We start from the raw sequence: 17,913 nt of genomic DNA, 5'->3' as shown, positions 1-17,913 counted from the left end.
AATGATTAATACATTCAGACTATCTGATGCTTCACATGTGTCTTCACTTCAGGATGAGGAGCTACCAAATAAAACTTTTCTGACCCTTTATTCCCAAATAATATGTATGCTTACGTAAGAAGAAGCTTGGTGTTTGTGGGATAGGTCCTGGATTGAAGTCTGAAGGTCCAAGTTTAAGTCCCAGCTCAACTATTTATTTATGGCCTGACTTGGCTGAGTCATGTAACCAATATAGAAGTTATCGCATCTGTTCATGATACCGGCTGTGTCTCTTAACATAGAGTTATCATAAGAACCAAATGAGATCTTATATATGAGAGCTAAGAAGTGCTAAACAATGTATTTTATAATGAAATTGTCATTCTATCAACAATTCTTTGTTTGGCCTCCAGTAGCCACTTAAAAATGAAGCAGCAGCATTGTCTGGAGTAAATACCCAAGGTTCGTTGTCTCATGCCAAGGGAATTGAGGACACAGATACCACAAGAAGTGGGTTTAGGAGCAGAAGTTTAATAGGCAAAAGAAAGAGACAGGAGAACAGATCTCTCTCCTGAGAGAGAGAGGGGGGCAACCAAATGGGACTTCTGGCCCACAGCAGACTGCACCAGGTTTTATAGACAGGCTCAAGGAGGCAGTATCTGATTTACATAGGGCCCAGAGATTGGTTGGACCAGTTGTGAGATTTACATAACACACAGGAAAGTTGGCTACCCTACCCTAATCTGCTTATTATGCAAACGGGCTTTCCACTTGGCTGGCACCATGTTTTTCTGTTCCCTACTGCACACGTGCTTGGAAAGGAAAAGGAAAGATAGCTAGCTCTTTGGTCTAGGGGTATGATTCTTGCTTTGGAAAAGGGAAGATGGAGCTGCCATTTTGAACATGCCTAGTCCCAGGTGGCCTTTCCCTATTGGCACAGCTGACAGCATTCACTCATGCAAGCTTCCAGCTTGTTTGTCCATGTCTGCAGCTCAATTTTATGGAAAAGAAAATTATTTGGGAGCTGCTTTTCATTAAAAGGAAAACCTTACTGAGAACTTCCTTACCCTAGCTATCTGCCTAAATAATTTCTTTTTAACTCCTATATCAAAAAGAGGAAAAATGTAATCCCTGGTTGAAAGGTTAAGTGATAGACTGATCTGGTGGCCAAGTGAAGCAACTTCTTCCTCCCTGGCTACTCTATGTGCAGCACTCCTGAATCTGGGTCCAAAATGGCAGATAACCTTCACCTGTAGACAACAGCCTTTTTTTTTTTTTTTTTAAGTTCCAGGGTACATGTGCAGGATGTGCAGGTTTGCTACATAGTAAACACGTGCCATCGTGGTTTGCTGCACCTATCAACCCATCACCCAGGTATTAAGCCCAGCATATATTAGCTATTTTTCCTAATGCTGTCCTTCCACACTCACCCCACTGACAGGCCCCATGTGTGTTGTTCCCCTCCCTATGTCCATGTGTTCTCATTGTTCAGATCCCACTTATAAATGAGAATATGGATAATGGCCATTCTTTAGCTGAAGTTTATATAAGGCTGTGTGCTTCTAGGTGGAATTACAAACAAGCCCCCAAATGCACCACAAACCACTTTCATGTTATATTGCTTTATTTGTCCACTTATCTACTCAATGAGAGAATATTATGTGCCAAGCACTGAAAACAAGAAATAAAGAACAGAAATCAGACAAATCACTACCCACCTGGAGACCATACAAAGAGGGAGAATCAAGTATTAATCACAGAATCATACACACAAATGTAAAATGAAATTGTGATGACAATAAAAGGAGAGATTCTGGGGTTATCAGAATATTTAGTTGGAGGGTGTATTAGTCCATTCTCACACTATGAAGAAATACTCAAGACTGGCTAATTTGTAAAGAAAATAGGTTTAATTGACTCACAGTTCCACATGGTTGGGGAAGCCTCTGGAAACTTACAATCATGTCAGAAGGTATCTCTTCACAGAACGGCACGGGAGAGAATGAGTAAGTGCCAAGCAAAGGGAGAAGCCCCTTATAAAAGCATCAGATCTCATAAGAACTTACCATCACAAGAATAAGCTGCCCCCATAATTCAATTACCTCCAACCAGGTCCCTACCATGACATGTGCGGATGATGATAACTACAATTCAAGATGGGATTTGGGTGGGGACACAGCCAAACCATATTAGAGGGGTTAATCTATACCAAGGGGTTCAGGGAAGTCTTTCTTGAGCTGACATTTGAGAGATGAATAGGTGGGGAGAAAAGAGTAAAAGAATCAAGTAAAGGGATTAGCATGTGAAAAGACCCTGTGATACAAGGCAGTGACATTCAAGAAAATGGTAAGATGAAAATATGTCTAGAGCACAGAGTATGAAAAGAAATGTGGTTCAAGATAAAAGTAAAAGGGTAGACTATGTCAAGGGTACACTATGTTCAGGGCTCATGAGTCCCTAGCAACTATGTAGTCTTTATTCTGAGAGCAATGGTAGCCATTAAAAGCTTCCAAGCAAAGAAATGACAATATCTAATTCACATTTTAAAAGATCATTCAGACTATAATATATCAGAAAGTCAGGTCAATGAATATGAGATTTGCATACAGGTTTTTTTTTTTTTTTACATACACAATTACATATAAGTTGGTATAGTTGAAAGTTTTTTATTAAAATTCTAACTCGAGGCCAGGTGCAGTGGCTCATGCCTATAATCCCAGCACTTTGGAGGCTAAGGCAGGAGGATCACTTGAAGCCAGGAGTTCAAGACTAGTCTGGGCAACAAGGCAAGATCCCATCTTTACAAAACAATTTTGTAAAGATGCACACACTTGTAGTTCCAGCTACTCAAGAGACTGAGGTGGGAGGATTGCTCGAGGCCAGGAAGTCAAGGCTGTAGTGAGCTATTATCATGTAACTGCACTCCAGCCTGGGCAACAGAGTGAGACCTTGTCTCTGAAAAATAAAAAACATTAAAAAAATTTTTTTAACTTCAGAAGACCACTTTATTTTCTTGATGCTATAAGACAATAATACTGATGAACAAAAATAGCAAGACATTCTTAATGAATCCTATCATAATCAATACATCCTAGGAGGAATTAATAAACTATAATGAGCTTCTGGCCTCATTTTTCCCATCCCTTCCCAATATGGCATACACAAAAAGTTTTGGTTAATGAAAAGAATAAGAAAGATAAAAACAGGCAAAGGCTGAAGTCTAGAAAAACTGGAAAATGCTAACAAGTACTATAAATTTAACCAACAACATCCACAACGAAGTTCTTACTCACAATATTAAGATATAGTACAGGTGCTGATCAACTGTAAGGTATCAAAGGTAACTGGACCTAACAATAGCAAGGTACCAAAGTGCTGAAGTTAGTGGATGATCAAGCTTTTTATGGCTATCCCTCTAAACTTCACTCTCACTCATATTCTGAAATATTTTTTGAATGAAAGAAAAAGAAGCAGTTACAGCACTGGAACATTAAGTGTACATAACTCAGACTATATCTTTTTAAATAATCTTTATTTTTATTTCCAACTTTTATTTTAAATTCAGGGGTACAGGTGCAGATTGTTACATAGGTTAATGTGTGCCATGGTGGTTTGCTGCACAGATCATCCCATTACCCAGGTATTAAACCCAGCATCCGTTCGCTATTCTTCCTGATCCTCCTCTCCCTCCTCCCAGCCCACACCCTCAAATAGGCTCCATTGCCTGTTGTGCCCCCCATGTGTTCATGTGTTCTCATCATTTAGCTCCCACCTGTAAGTGAGAACATGCAGTATTTTGTTCTCTGTTACTGCATTAGTTTGCTAAGGATAATGGCCTCCAGCTCCATCCATGCCCCTGCAAAGGACATGATCACATTCCTTTTTATGACTCCACAGTATTTCATGGTGTTTATGTACCACATTTTCTTTATCCAGTCTAAAACTGATGGGCATTTAGGTTGATTCCATGTCTTTGCTATTGTGAATAGTGCTGCAATGAACATAAGTGTGTATGTTTCTTTGTAACAGAATGATTTATATTCCTTTGGGTATATACCCAGTAATGGGATAGCTGGGTCGAATGGTATTCCTGCCTTTAGGTCTTTGAGGAATTGTCACACTGTATTCCACAATAGTTGAACTAATTTACACTCCCACCAACAGTGTAAAAGAATTCCTTTTTCTCCCCAATCTCACCAGCATCTGTTATTTTATGACTTTTTAGTAATAGCCATTCTGACTGGTGTAAGATGGTATCTCATTACAGTTTTAATTGCATTGCTGTAATGATCAGTGCTGTTGAGACTTTTTTTCACGTTTGTTGGTTGCATGTATGTCTTCTTTTGAAGTGTCTGTTCATGTCCCTTGCCCACTTTAAATGAAGTTGCTTGTTTTTTTCTTGTAATTTTGTTTAAGTTCCTTATAGATGTTCAAAATTAGACCTTGGTTAGATGCATAGATTGCAAAAGTTTTCTCTCATTCTGTAGGTTGTCTGTTTACTTTGTAGACCATTTCTTTTGCTGTATAGAAGCTCATTCATTTAATTAGATCCCAATTTGTCAATTTTTGCTTTTGTTGCAGTTGCTCTTGGTGTCTTCATCGTGAAATTTTTGCCCACGCCTATGTCCCAAATGGCATTACCTAGATTTTCTTCTAGGGATCAGTTTTGGGTTTTACATTTACTCTTTAATCCATCTTGAGTTGATTTTTATATATGGCATAAGGAATCCAGTTTCAATTTTCTACATATGGCTACCCAGTTCTGCCAGCACCATTTATTAAATAGGGAACCCTTTCCCCGTTGCTTGTTTTTGTCAGGTTTGTCAAAGATCAGATGGTTGTAGGTGTGTGGTCTTCTTTCTGGGTTCTCTATTCTGTTCCATTGGTATATTTGTCTTGTACCAATACCATGCTATTTTGGTTACTGTAGCCCTGTAATATACTTTGAAGTCAGGTAGCACGATGCCTCCAGCTTTCTTCTTTTTGTTTAGGATTGCCTCAGCTATACAGGCTCTTTTTTGGCTCCATAAGAATTTTAAAATAGTTTTTTCTAATTCTGTGAAGAATGTCAATGGTAGTTTAATGGGAATAGCACTGAATCTATAAATTGCTTTGGGTAATATGGCCATTTTCACAATGATTCTTTCTGTCACTGAGCATGGAATGTTTCTCCATTTGTTTGTATCATCTCTGGTTTCTTTGAGGAGTTGTTTGCAGCTCTCCTTGAAGAAGTCCTTTGTTTCCCTTGTTAGCCACATTCCTAGGTATTTTATTCTTTTGTGGCAATTGTGAATGAGAGTTCATTAATGATTTGGCTCTCTGCTTGCCCGTCGTTTGTGTATAGGAATGCTAGTGATTTTTGAACATTGATTTTGTATCCTGAGACTTTGCTAAAGTTATGTATCAGTTTAAGAAGCTTTGAGGCTGAAACAATTAGGTTTTCCAGATACAGAATCGTATCATCTGCAAACAAAGATAGTTGTACTTCCTTTTTGAATGCCTTTATTTCCTTCTCTTACCTGATTGCCCTGGCCAGAACTTCCAATACTATGTTAAATAGGAGACTCACAGACTCTCATTTGTGCTAAAAACTTCACTGACTTCTCATCATTAATATACTATTGGTAGTTGAAACTATTTTAAATTTTTTTGTGCCATATGGGATACATAATTTTATTTTTTTTCTTCTTAAACAAGCATACATATTTAATAATATTTAAGAAAGCAAGCATAGATTAAGAAAGCATGAATGCGGCTGCCCCACCGTCTGGGAAGAGAGGAGAACCTCTGCCGGCCGCCCCACCATCTGGGAAGTGAGGAGCACCTCCCTCTGGCTGCCCCACCGTCTGGGAAGTGAGGAGCACCTCTGCCCGGCCGCAGTCCCGTCTGGGAAGTGAAGAGCACCTCTGCCCGGCCGCAGTCCCGTCTGGGAAGTGAAGAGTACCTCTGCCCGGCCGCCCCACCATCTGGGAAGTGAGGAGCACCTCCCTCTGGCTGCCCCACCATCTGGGAAGTGAGGAGCACCTCTGCCCGGCCGCAGTCCCGTCTGGGAAGTGAAGAGCACCTCTGCCCGGCTGCCCCACCGTCTGGGAAGTGAGGAGCACCTCTGCCCGGCTGCCCCACCGTCTGGGAAGTGAGGAGCACCTCTGCCCGGCTGCCCCACCGTCTGGGAAGAGAGGAGAACCTCTGCCGGCCGCCCCACCATCTGGGAAGTGAGGAGCACCTCCCTCTGGCTGCCCCACCGTCTGGGAAGTGAGGAGCACCTCTGCCCGGCCGCAGTCCTGTCTGGGAAGTGAAGAGCACCTCTGCCCGGCCGCAGTCCCGTCTGGGAAGTGAAGAGTACCTCTGCCCGGCCGCCCCACCATCTGGGAAGTGAGGAGCACCTCCCTCTGGCTGCCCCACCGTCTGGGAAGTGAGGAGCACCTCTGCCCGGCTGCCCCACCATCTGGGAAGTGAGGAGCACCTCCCTCTGGCTGCCCCACCATCTGGGAAGTGAGGAGCACCTCTGCCCGGCCGCAGTCCCGTCTGGGAAGTGAAGAGTACCTCTGCCCGGCTGCCCCACCATCTGGGAAGTGAGGAGCACCTCTGCCGGGCGGCTGTGCAACCCTCTAAGTGTGAAGTGGCAGCTTTGTATGTGATCTTTATGCCCTCCCCAGGTTTGCATTTTTGACATTAAAGTTTATTTTTAAATTAGAAAAAAAAGAAAAGAAAGCAAGAATGAATGGTCCACACACATGTCAGTACATGAGTGAAAATTATGCTAAGAATATTTCTGCTAATACTGATGCAATTACAATTTCTAGGTAAAAAAACCACATGACAGGACAAGCAAGCCTCATAGTAATACTAGCCACTCAACATATTTAAAATCTGGAAATTATAAGTCTTACAATCATGATAAAATGAAGTATAGACTTGCATGCTTCATCATCTATTAAAGCATAACTCCTCTTCTAAAGATAAAAACCAGATTAGTCATGTTAAGTGATTTTCCCATATAAATTATAATTTTTAAGATTATAAAATCGGAAAATGTATTACATGTCAGTAAAATACCTTAAGGAATGCCATGCTAAATGAGTAAAACCCGGTGGTTTGGATTTATCCAAATCTGGGTGCATCCGTGGAAGGGTAATATGCATGGGAATAACATCATGTCAGAAAAAGTCTGGTGTCTCGGGGCCTTAACAAGGTAAAGTGAAGTGAGCAGCTGAGATTGGAGAGGCAGATCAACAGAAGTAAGAAGGGACAGGTAAGCATAAAAGAGTTAAGAGGTGCTGGCTTTCAGCACAGTGTGGGTAGCATAAACACATAGTGAGGGTGAAGGGAACTAGAAGTAAGAGTTTCAGTGAGAACACAGGGAACACAGGAGCAGTGACTCAGACACTGAGAGTAATAAGAATTGGAATCCAGGCTTTTAAAAAATGGCAATAAGAGCTACAGACCAAACACTGAGAGTGCAGAGGACAGGAAGAGAGTGGTAATGAATCTGACTTCAGCCCAGATTGTGGGCTCCTGGCTCAGTGCGGGAAAACAAAGGAGTATGCCAGCAGCCATTAAGGCGCACACACTTCTTGTGACCAGAGAGTTCAACCTCCTAAGGAAATCTTAAAAAGCAGGGAAACCTACAAAGAGCAGAACATTAACTAGAAAACATTCATTGTGTAAGATGCTTCAGATGGAGGGATAAAAATCACCCCTGGGTTCAAATTCTGACTCTATTATGAACAGCTTGAATTCAGGTCAATTATTTAACCTCCATGTGTTTTGGTTTCCTTATGTACATAAGATGAATAGGACTAATAATTTCCACTTCTCAAAGCTGTTAAGGAGACCCCCATATATGGGAAAATATATGTGAAAGAACAAGGATCCTGGCAAAATAAATGTCCATTTCCATACATTCTCCCTTATATCTATCAGCACTTTCCACCAACAGAGTAATACAGACGATTTCTGTTTCACATACGTGTAACAAAGCCATGGTGGCCTTTTCTACATATAGTTAGTATTCCCTCCCTTGATTTTATGTGATTCTTTTTTCCTTTCTACACATGTTATGACTGAACAATATTCTTAATCTTAGAAATGAGTGCTTATTGTTTCAAATAATCTCTACACTCTCAGAACAGTGTAGTTATCTGGGGAATAACCGAAAATATTCATTGGTCTACAACTCTCCTTTTGGACAATGTGGCCTCAATGCTCAAACTGGCTCATTGGCTCTAGAAGTCTTGTCTACCCAAATCGTACTTCTATTCAAACAATAGCCAAAAGCAGCAGCTGTGTAATACTGACCTCAAGTTCCTGCTGCTTTAAAAAAAAAAAAATTCAATTGCTCCTATTTTTGTATAAATGGCCTCAGATAATCATGACTTACAAATATGTCAAGTAAATGATGGCATTGTTTAAACAGGTCCTGTTGGGAGCAGCAGTTTTCAAAGAGACATTTAGAAAATGAGGGACTTGAAAAAAAAGTTAATTGTAAAAGCGTTTAAGGTGTCCACAACCTACATTTTTAGTAGTAAATACATCCCTTTTTCTACAGCTGTCACCTTGAAACATCAGACTCTAAATCAGCTCTGAAAGCTCCATGACCTCAATCAATTTTTGCCCTAAACCTAGCCAGGCAACAAGCAATCACGGCAAATGTAAAACTACAAGGCATTACAATAACAAAATCCCTGTATTTTCATTGTAATTATTGACTGACCCAGCCATTCATTCAATTTAACAAATAGTTATTGAGTGCCTACCACATACACAATATTATAGTATGTAACAAATGATAATTTGTCCCTCAAATTAATAGACAAAACATAAAAGCAAAGATCATATTGAGACCATAAAAGAAGATAATGGAAAACACAGTGTCCTAAAGAATCAAAATATTTTAAATTACTTTTACTACTTTAAGTGACACTGTCTCCCTCATCCATAGTCAAAGTCAATTTCGAATCCCTAACTTCTGTAAGAATTAAATAATTCTGATAACTAGTTTACTGAAATCTTGATCCAGCTCTCTCCTTTTTTCTTTTGTTTTTTCTTTTTTTTTTTTCTTTTCTTTTTTTTTTTTTTTTTTTTTTTTTTTTTTTTTTGCAAAGTCTCGCCCTGTGGCCCAGGCTGGAGTGCAATGGCACAATCTCGGCTCACTGCAAGCTCTGCCTCCTGGGTTCAAGTGATTCTCCTGCCTCAGCCTCCTGAGTATCTGGGACTACAGGCTCACACCACCATGCCTGGCTAATTTTTTGTAACTTTACTAAAGATGGAGTTTCACCATGTTGGCCAGGCTGACCTGGCCAACCTCCTGACCTCATGATCCACCTGCCTCGGCCTCCCAAAGTGCTGGGATTACAGGTGTGAGCCACCACGCCCGGCCTCTTATCTATCTTTCTATCTATTTTTCTCTTCATCTATCTTTCTGAAGTATACTTGCATTTCTGGTAATTATCAGGACCTCTTCCATTCTGGTATATGGTTGGACCAATTGCTGATTTGTTTTATTTCTCCTGAAGATATCTGCTTTTGTTTCTGTGATAGAGAACTCTGTTGAAATACTTCTTCCATACTCCATAGCCTTTTGTTATTTAGTCCACTGAAGTCATTATGTTTATATCTTTGGTTACAATTTGTTTAAGAGCTGGTCTAGGTATATGACCTTATGATACAAGGATTCATTGGGAACTCCCAGGGTCACTCAATATTCCTTTCTATTCTGTTACTTTTTATTTCTTCATTGATACATAATAGATGTACATATTTTGGGGGTATATGTGATATTTTGATAAATTCATATAACATGTAATTATCAAATCAGGATAACTGGGATATTTATTACCTTAAACATATCTTCTAGCTGTTGTGAAATATACAACAAATTGTTAACTATAGTCACCCTACTGATTTATTGAACACTAGTTTTTATTTCTTGTTATCTAACCATATTTCATGGTTGATTAACCATTGATCAACCTTTCCTCATATACCCCTCCTTTCTACCCTCCCTGGCCTCTGGTAACCATCAATCTGCCCCCTATCCTCATGAGATTCACTTTATAACACTCCTTTTTAACTGCCATTGCCATCTGAGTTTTATTTATTTTTATATATATATATATATATATATATATATATATATATATATATATATATATTTCTCGTAATGCTATCCCTCCCCTAGCCCAACAACCCTGACAGAACCCAGTGCATGATGTTCCCCTCCCTGTGTCCATGGGTTCTCACTGTTCAACTCCCAATTATAAGACAGAACATACAGTGTTTCGTTTTCTGTCCTTGTGATAGTTTGCTGAGAATGATGGTTTCCAGCTTCATCCATGCCCCTGCAAAAGGACATGAACTCATCCTTTTTGATGGCTGTACAGTATTCCATGGTGTATATGTGCCACATTTTCTTTATCCAGTCTATCATTGATGGACATTTGGGTTGGTTCCAACTCTTTGGTATTGTGAATAGTGCTGCAATAAACATATGTGTGCATGTGTTGTCTTTATAGTAGATTATTTATAATCCTTTGGGTATATACCCAGTAATGGGATTGTTGGGTCAAATGGTATTTCTAGTTCTAGATCCTTGAGGAATCGCCATACTGGCTTCCACAATGGTTAAACTAATTTACACTCCCACCAACAGTGTAAAAGCATTTTTATTTCTCCACATTCTCTCCAGTATCTGCTGTTTCCTAACTTTTTAATGATTGCCATTCTGCCTAGCATGAGATGGTATCTCATTGTGGTTTTCATTTGCATTTCTCTGATGACTAGTGATGATGAGCATTTTTTATATGTCTGTTGGATGCATGTCTTCTTTTGAGAAGTATCTGTTCATATCCTTCACCCATTTTTTGATGGGGTTGTTGGTTTTTTTCTTGTAAATTTGTTAAAGTTCTTTGTAAATTTGTTTAAGTTCTGGATATTGGCCCTTTGCCAGATGAATAGATTGCAAAAATTTTCTCCTATTCTGTAGGTTGCCTGTTTACTTTGATGATAGTTTATTTTCCTGTGCAGAAGCTCTTTAGTTTAATTAGATCCCATTTGTCTATTTTGGCTTTTGTTGCCATTGCTTTTCGTGTTTTAGACATGAAGTCTTTGCCCATGCCTATATCCTGAATGGTATTACCCACGTTTTCTTCTAGGATTTTTATGGTTTTAGGATTTATGTTTAAGTCTTTACTCCATCTTCAGTTAATTTTTGTAAAAGGTGTAAGGAAAGGATCCAGTTTCAGCTTTCTACGTATGGCTAGCCAATTTTCCCAGCACCATTTATTAAATAGGGAATCCTTTCCCCACTGCTTGTTTTTGTCAGGTTTGTCAAAGATCAGATGGTTGTAGATGTGTGGTGTTATTTCTGAGGCCTCTATTCTGTTCCATTGATCTATATGTCTGTCTTGGTACCAGTACCATGCTGTTTTTGGTACTCTAGCCTTGTAGTATAGTTTGAAGTCAGGCAGCACGATGCCTCCAGCATTGTTCTTTTTGCTTAGGATTTTCTTCGCTATGCGGGCTCTTTTTTGGTTCCATATGAAACTTAAAAAACTTAAAGAATAGTTTTTTCCAATTCTGTGAAGAAAGTCATTGGTAGCTTGACGGAGATAGACTGGGCAGCATGGCCATTTGCACGATAGATTATTCCTATCCATAAGCATGGAACGTTCTTCCATTTCTTTTGTCCTCTTTTATTTCACTGAGCAGTGGTTTATAGTTCTCCTTGAAGAGGTCCTTCACATCCCTTGTAAGTTAGATTCCTAGGTATTTTATTCTCTTTGTAGTAATTGTGAATGGGATTTCACTCATGACTTGGCCTTCTGTTTGCTTGTTCTTGGTGTATAGGAATGCTTGTGATTTTTGCACATTAATTTTGTATCCTAAGATTTTGCTGAAGTTGCTTACCAGCTTAAGGACATTTTGGGCAGAGACAATGGGGTTTTCTAAATATACAATCATGTCATCTGCAAAGAGACAACTTGACTTCCTCTTTTCCTAATTGAATACCTTTATTTCTTTCTCTTGCCTGATTGCCCTGGCCAGAACTTCCAATACTATGTTGAATAGGAGTGGTGAGAGACGGCATCCCTTTCTTCTGCCAGCTTTCAAATGGAATGCTCCCAGTTTTTGCCCATTCAGTATGATACTGGCTGTGGGTTTGTCACAAATACAAGGTACATGTGCACAACGTGCAGGTTTGTTACGTATGTATACGTGTGCCATGTTGGTATGCTGCACCCATCAACTCGTCAGCACCGATAGACTCGTCATTTACATTAGGTACAACTCCCAATGCCATCCCTCTCCCCTCCCCCCTCCCCATGATAGGCCCCGGTGTGTGATGTTCCCCTTCCAGAGTCCAGGTGATCTCATTGTTCAATTCCCACCTATGAGTGAGAACATGCGATGTTTGGTTTTCTGTTCTTGTGATAGTTTGCTGAGAATAATGGTTTCCAGCTGCATCCATGTCCCTACAAAGGACACAAACTCATCCTTTTTTATGGCTGCATAGTATTCCATGGTGTATATGTGCCACATTTTCTTAATCCAGTCTGTCACTGATGGACATTTGGGTTGATTCCAAGTCTTTGCTATTGTGAATAGTGGTGTAATAAACATACGTGTGCATGTGTCTTTATAACAGCATGATTTATAATCCTTGGGTATATATCCAGTAATGGGATGGCTGGGTCATATGGTATTTCTAGTTCTAGATCTTTGAGGAATCGCCACGCTGTTTTCCACAATGGTTGAACCAGTTTACATTCCCACCAGCAGTGTAAAGTGTTCCTATTTCTCCATATCCTCTGCAGCACCTGTTGTTTCCTGACTTTTTAATGATTGCCATTCTAACTGCTGTGAGATGATATCTCATTGTGGTTTTGATTTGCATTTCTCTGATGGCCAGTGATGACAAGCATTTTTTCATGTGCCTGTTGGCTGTATGCATGTCTTCTTTTGAGAAACGTCTGTTCATATCCTTTGCCCATTTTTTGATGGGGTTGTTTTTTTTTCTCATAAATTTGTTTGAGTTCTTTGTAGGTTCTGGATATTAGCCTTTTGTCAGATGAGTAGATTGCAAAAATTTTCTCCCATTCTGTAGGTTGCCTGTTCACTCTGATGGTAGTTTCTTTTGCTGTGCAGAAGCTCTTTAGTTTAATTAGATCCCATTTGTCAATTTTGGCTTTTGTTGCTGTTGCTTTTGGTGTTTTAGACATGAAGTCCTTGACCATGCCTATGTCCTGAATGGTATTACCTAGGTTTTCTTCTAGGGTTTTTATGGTTTTAGGTCTAACATTTAAGTCTCTAATCCATCTTGAATTAATTTTCATGTAAGGAGTAAGGAAAGGATTCAGTTTCAGCTTTCTGCTTATGGCTAGCCAATTTTCCCAGCACCATTTATTAAATAGGGAATCCTTTCCCCACTTCTTGTTTTTCTCAGGTTTGTCAAAGATAAGATGGCTGTAGATGTGTGGTATTCTTTCTGAGGGCTCTGTTCTGTTCCATTGGTCTATATCTCTGTTTTGGTACCAGTACCATGCTGTTTTGGTTACTGTAGCCTTGTAGTATAGTTTGAAGTCAGGCAGTGTGATGCCTCCAGCTTTGTTCTTTTGACTTAGGAATGTCTTGGGCTCTTTTTTGGTTCCATATGAACTTTAAAGCAGGTTTTTCCAATTCTGTGAAGAAACTCATTGGTAGCTTGATGGGAATGGCATTGAATCTATAAATTACCTTGGGCAGTATGGCCATTTTCACGATATTGATTCTTCCTATCCATAAGCATGGTATATTCTTCCATTTGTTTGTGTCCTCTTTTATTTCACTGAGCAGTAGTTTGTAGTTCTCCTTGAAGAGGTCCTTTACATCCCTTGTAAGTTGGATTCCTAGGTATTTTATTCTCTTTGAAGCAATTGTGAATGGAAGTTCATTCGCGATTTGGCTCTGTTTGTCTGTTACTGGTGTATGAGAATACTTGTGATTTTTGCACATTAATTTTGTATCCTGAGACTTTGCTGAAGTTGCTTATCAGCTTAAGGAGATTTTGGGCTGAGATGATGGGGTTTTCTAAATATATAATCAAGTCATCTGCAAACAGGGACAATTTGACTTCCTCTTTTCCTAACTGAATCCCCTTGATTTCTTTCTCTTGCCTGATTGCCCTAGCCAGAACTTCCAACACTATGTTGAACAGGAGTGGTGAGAGAGGGCATCCCTGTCTTGTGCCAGTTTTCAAATGGAATGCTTCCAGTTTTTGCCCATTCAGTATGATATTGGCTGTGGGTTTGCAATAAATAGCTCTTATTATTTTGAGATACATTCCATCAATACCAAATTTATTCAATGTTGAATTTTGTCAAAGGCCTTTTCTGCATCTATTGAGATAATCATGTGGTTCTTGTCTTTGGTTCTGCTTATATGCTGGATTACATTTATTAATTTGTGTATGTTGAACCAGCCTTGCATCCCAGGGATGAAGCCCACTTGATCATGGTAGTAAGGTTTTTGATGTGCTGCTGGATTCGGTTTGCCAGTATTTTATTGAGGATTTTCTCATCAATGTTTATCAGGGATATTGGTCTAAAATTCTCTTTATTTGTTGTGTGTCTGCCAGGCTTTGTTATCAGGATGATGTTGGCCTCATAAAATGAGTTAGGGAGGATTCCCTCTTTTTCTATTGATTGGAATAGTTTCAGAAGGAATGGTACCAACTCCTCCTTGTACCTCCGGTAGTATTCGGCTGTGAATCCGTCTGTTCCTGGATTTTTTTTGGTTGCCTCAATTTCAGAGCCTCAATTTCAGAGCCTGCTATTGGTCTATTCAGGGATTCAGCTTCTTCCTGGTTTAGTCTTGGGAGAGTGTAAGTGTCCAGGAAATTACCCGTTTCTTCTAGGTTTTATAGTTTATTTGCATAGAGGTGTTTATAGTATTCTCTGATGGTAGTTTGTATTTCTGTGGGGTCTGTGTATTAAAGGTGGTGATATCCCCTTTATCATTTTTTATTGCATCTATTTGATTCTTCTCTCTTTTCTTCTTTACTAGTCTTGCTAGCAGTCCATCAATTTTGTTGATCTTTTCAAAACACCAGCTCCTGGATTCATTGATTTTTTGGAGGGTTTTTTGTGTCTCTGTCTCCTTCAGTTCTGCTCTCATCTTGGGTTACTTCTTGCCTTCTGCTAATTTATTGAGAATTTTCAGCATGAAATGCTGTTGAATTTTGTTGAAGGCCTTTTCTGCATTTATTGAGATAATCATGTGGTTTTTGTCTTTAGTTCTGTTTATATGATACATTATGTTTATTGATTTGCATATGTTGAACCAGCCTTGCATCCCAGGGATGAAACCAACTTGATTGTGGTGGATAAGCTTTTTGATGTGCTGCTGGATTCGGTTTGCCAGTATTTTATTGAGGATTTTCACATCGATGTTCATCAGGAATATTGGCCTAAATTTTTCTTTTTTTGCTGTGTCTCTGCCAGACTTTGGGATCAGGATGATGTTGGCCTTATACAATGAGTTAAGGAGGATTCCCTCTTTTTCTATTGATTGGAATAGTTTCAGAAGGAATGGTACCAGCTCCTCTTTCTACCCCTGGTAGAATCGACTGTGAATCCATCTGGTCCTGGACTATTTTTTGGTTGGTAGGCTGTTAATTATTGCCTCAATTTCAGAACCTGTTATTGGTCTATTCAGAGATTCAACATCTTTCTGGTTTAGTCTTGGGAGGGTGTATGTGTCCAGGTATTTACTCATTTCTTCTAGATTTTCTAGTTGATTTGCATAGAGGTATTTACAGGATTCTCTGATGGTAGTTTGTATTTCTGTGGGATCGATGGTGATATCCCGTTTATCATTTTTTTATTCCATCTATTTGATTCTTCCCTCTTTTGTTCTTTATTCATCTTCTTAGCAGTCTAACAATTTTGTTGATCTTTTCAAAAAACCAGCACCTGGATTCATTGATTTTTTGAATTTTTTTTGTGTCTCTATCTCCTTCAGTTTTGCTCTGATCTTAGTTATTTCTTGCCTTCTGCTAGCTTTTGAATTTGTTCGCTCTTGCTTCTCTAGTTCTTTTAATTGTAATGTTAGGGTGTCGATTTTAAATCTTTCCTGCTTTCTCTTGTGGGCATCTAGTGCTGTAAATTTCCCTCTATACACTGCTTTAAATGTGTTCCAGAGATTGTTGTTTGTTGTTCCTTTGTTCTCTGGTTTCAAAGAACATCTTTATTTCTGCTTTCATTTCATTATTTACCCATTAGTCATTTAGAAGCCAGTTGTTCAGTTTCTAGGTAGTTGCATGGTTTTGAGTAAGTTTCTTAATCCTGAGTTCTAGTTTGATTCCACTGTGGTCTGAGAGGCAGTTTGTTGTGATTTCCATTCTTTTACATTTGCTGAGGAGTGTTTTACTTCCAATTGTGTTGTCAATTTTAGAATAAGTGTGATGCAGTGCTGAGAAGAATGTATATTCTTTTGATTTGTGGTGAAGAGTTCTGAAGATGTCTAGTAGGTCCGCATGGTCCAGAGCTGAGTTCAAGTTCTGGATATCCTTGTTAATTTTCTGTCTCCTTGATCTGTCTAATATTGACAGTGGGGTGTTACAATCTCCCATTATTATTGTGTAGGAGTCTAAGTCTCTATGTAGGTCTCTAAGACCTTGCTTTATCAATCTGGGTGCTCCTGTATTGGGTACATATATATTTAGGATAGTTAGCTCTTCTTGTTGAATTGATCCCTTTACCATTATGTAATGGCCTTCTTTATCTCTTTTGATCTTTGTTGGTTTAAGGTCTGTTTTATCAGAGACTAGGATTGCAACCCCTACTTTTTGTTTTTGCTTTCCATTTGCTTGGTGGATCTTCCTCCATCCCTCTATTTTGAGCCTATGTGTGTCTTTGCATGTGAGATGGGTCTCCTGAATACTGCACACCAATGGGTGTTGACTCTTTATCCAATTTGCCAGTCTGCATCTTTTAATTGGGGCATTTAATCCATTTACATTTAAGGCTAATATTGTTATGTGTGAATTTGATCCTGTCATCATTATGCTAGCTGGTTATTTTGCCCATTAATTGATGCAGTTTCTTCATAGTGTCGATGGTCTTTACAATTTGGCATGTTTCTGCAGTGGCTGGTATCAGTTGTTCCTTTCTATGTTTAGTGCATCCTTCAGGACCTCTTGTAAGGCAGGTCTGGTAGTGACAACATCTCTCAGCATTTCCTCATCTGTAAAGAATTTTATTTCTCCTTGGCTTTTGAAGCTTACTTTGGCTGGATATGAAATTCTGGGTTGAAAATTATTTTTTTAAGAATGTTGCATATTGGCCCCCACTTTCTTCTGCCTGTAGGGTTTCTGCAGAGAGATCCACTGTTAGTCTGATGGGCTTCCCTTTGTGGATAACTCGACCTTTCTCTCTGGCTGCCCTTAAGATTTTTTCCTTCATTTCAACCTTGGTGTATCTGAAAATTACGCGTCTTCCGGCTGCTATTCTCGAGCAGTATCTTTGTGGTGTTCTCTGAATTTAAATGATGGCCTTCCTTGCTAGGTTGGGGAAGTTCTCCTGCAAAATATCCTGAAGAGTGTTTTCTAACTTGGTTCCATTCTCCCCATCACTTCCAGGTACACCAATCAAACGTAGAATTGGTCTTTTCATATAGTCCCATATTTCTTGGAGGCTTTCTTCATTTTTGGGTTTTTTTCACTCTTTTTTCTCTAATCTTGTCTTCTTGCTTTATTTCATTACTTTGATCTTCAATCACTGATATCCTTTCTTCCGCTTGATGGAATTGGCTACTGAAGCTTGTGTATGCTTCACAAAGTTCTCGTAGCAGTATGGTTTTCAGCTCCATTAAGTCAGTCAAGTTCTTCTCTACACTGGTTATTCAAGTTAGTCATTCATCTAACCTTTTTTCAAAGTTTTTAGCTTCCTTGCTATG

General features: G+C 39.3%; 1 long non-coding RNA gene and 1 pseudogene across 2 annotated transcripts in view; both read right to left on the bottom strand.

Moving 5' to 3' along the window:
- The window catches only part of LOC119625868 (uncharacterized), a 549,594-nt gene that overhangs the window by 481,082 nt on the left and 50,599 nt on the right, over positions 1–17,913 (bottom strand). The window lies entirely within an intron of this gene.
- LOC140709800 (uncharacterized) lies at positions 5,696–6,758 on the bottom strand (annotated as a pseudogene).

Source organism: Chlorocebus sabaeus, chromosome 22, assembly GCF_047675955.1.
Source record: "Chlorocebus sabaeus isolate Y175 chromosome 22, mChlSab1.0.hap1, whole genome shotgun sequence".
In the NCBI taxonomy this organism is placed as follows: Eukaryota; Metazoa; Chordata; class Mammalia; order Primates; family Cercopithecidae; genus Chlorocebus; species Chlorocebus sabaeus.
Note: the sequence above shows the minus strand (reverse complement) of the source record. Positions and strands in the feature narration are given on the sequence as shown.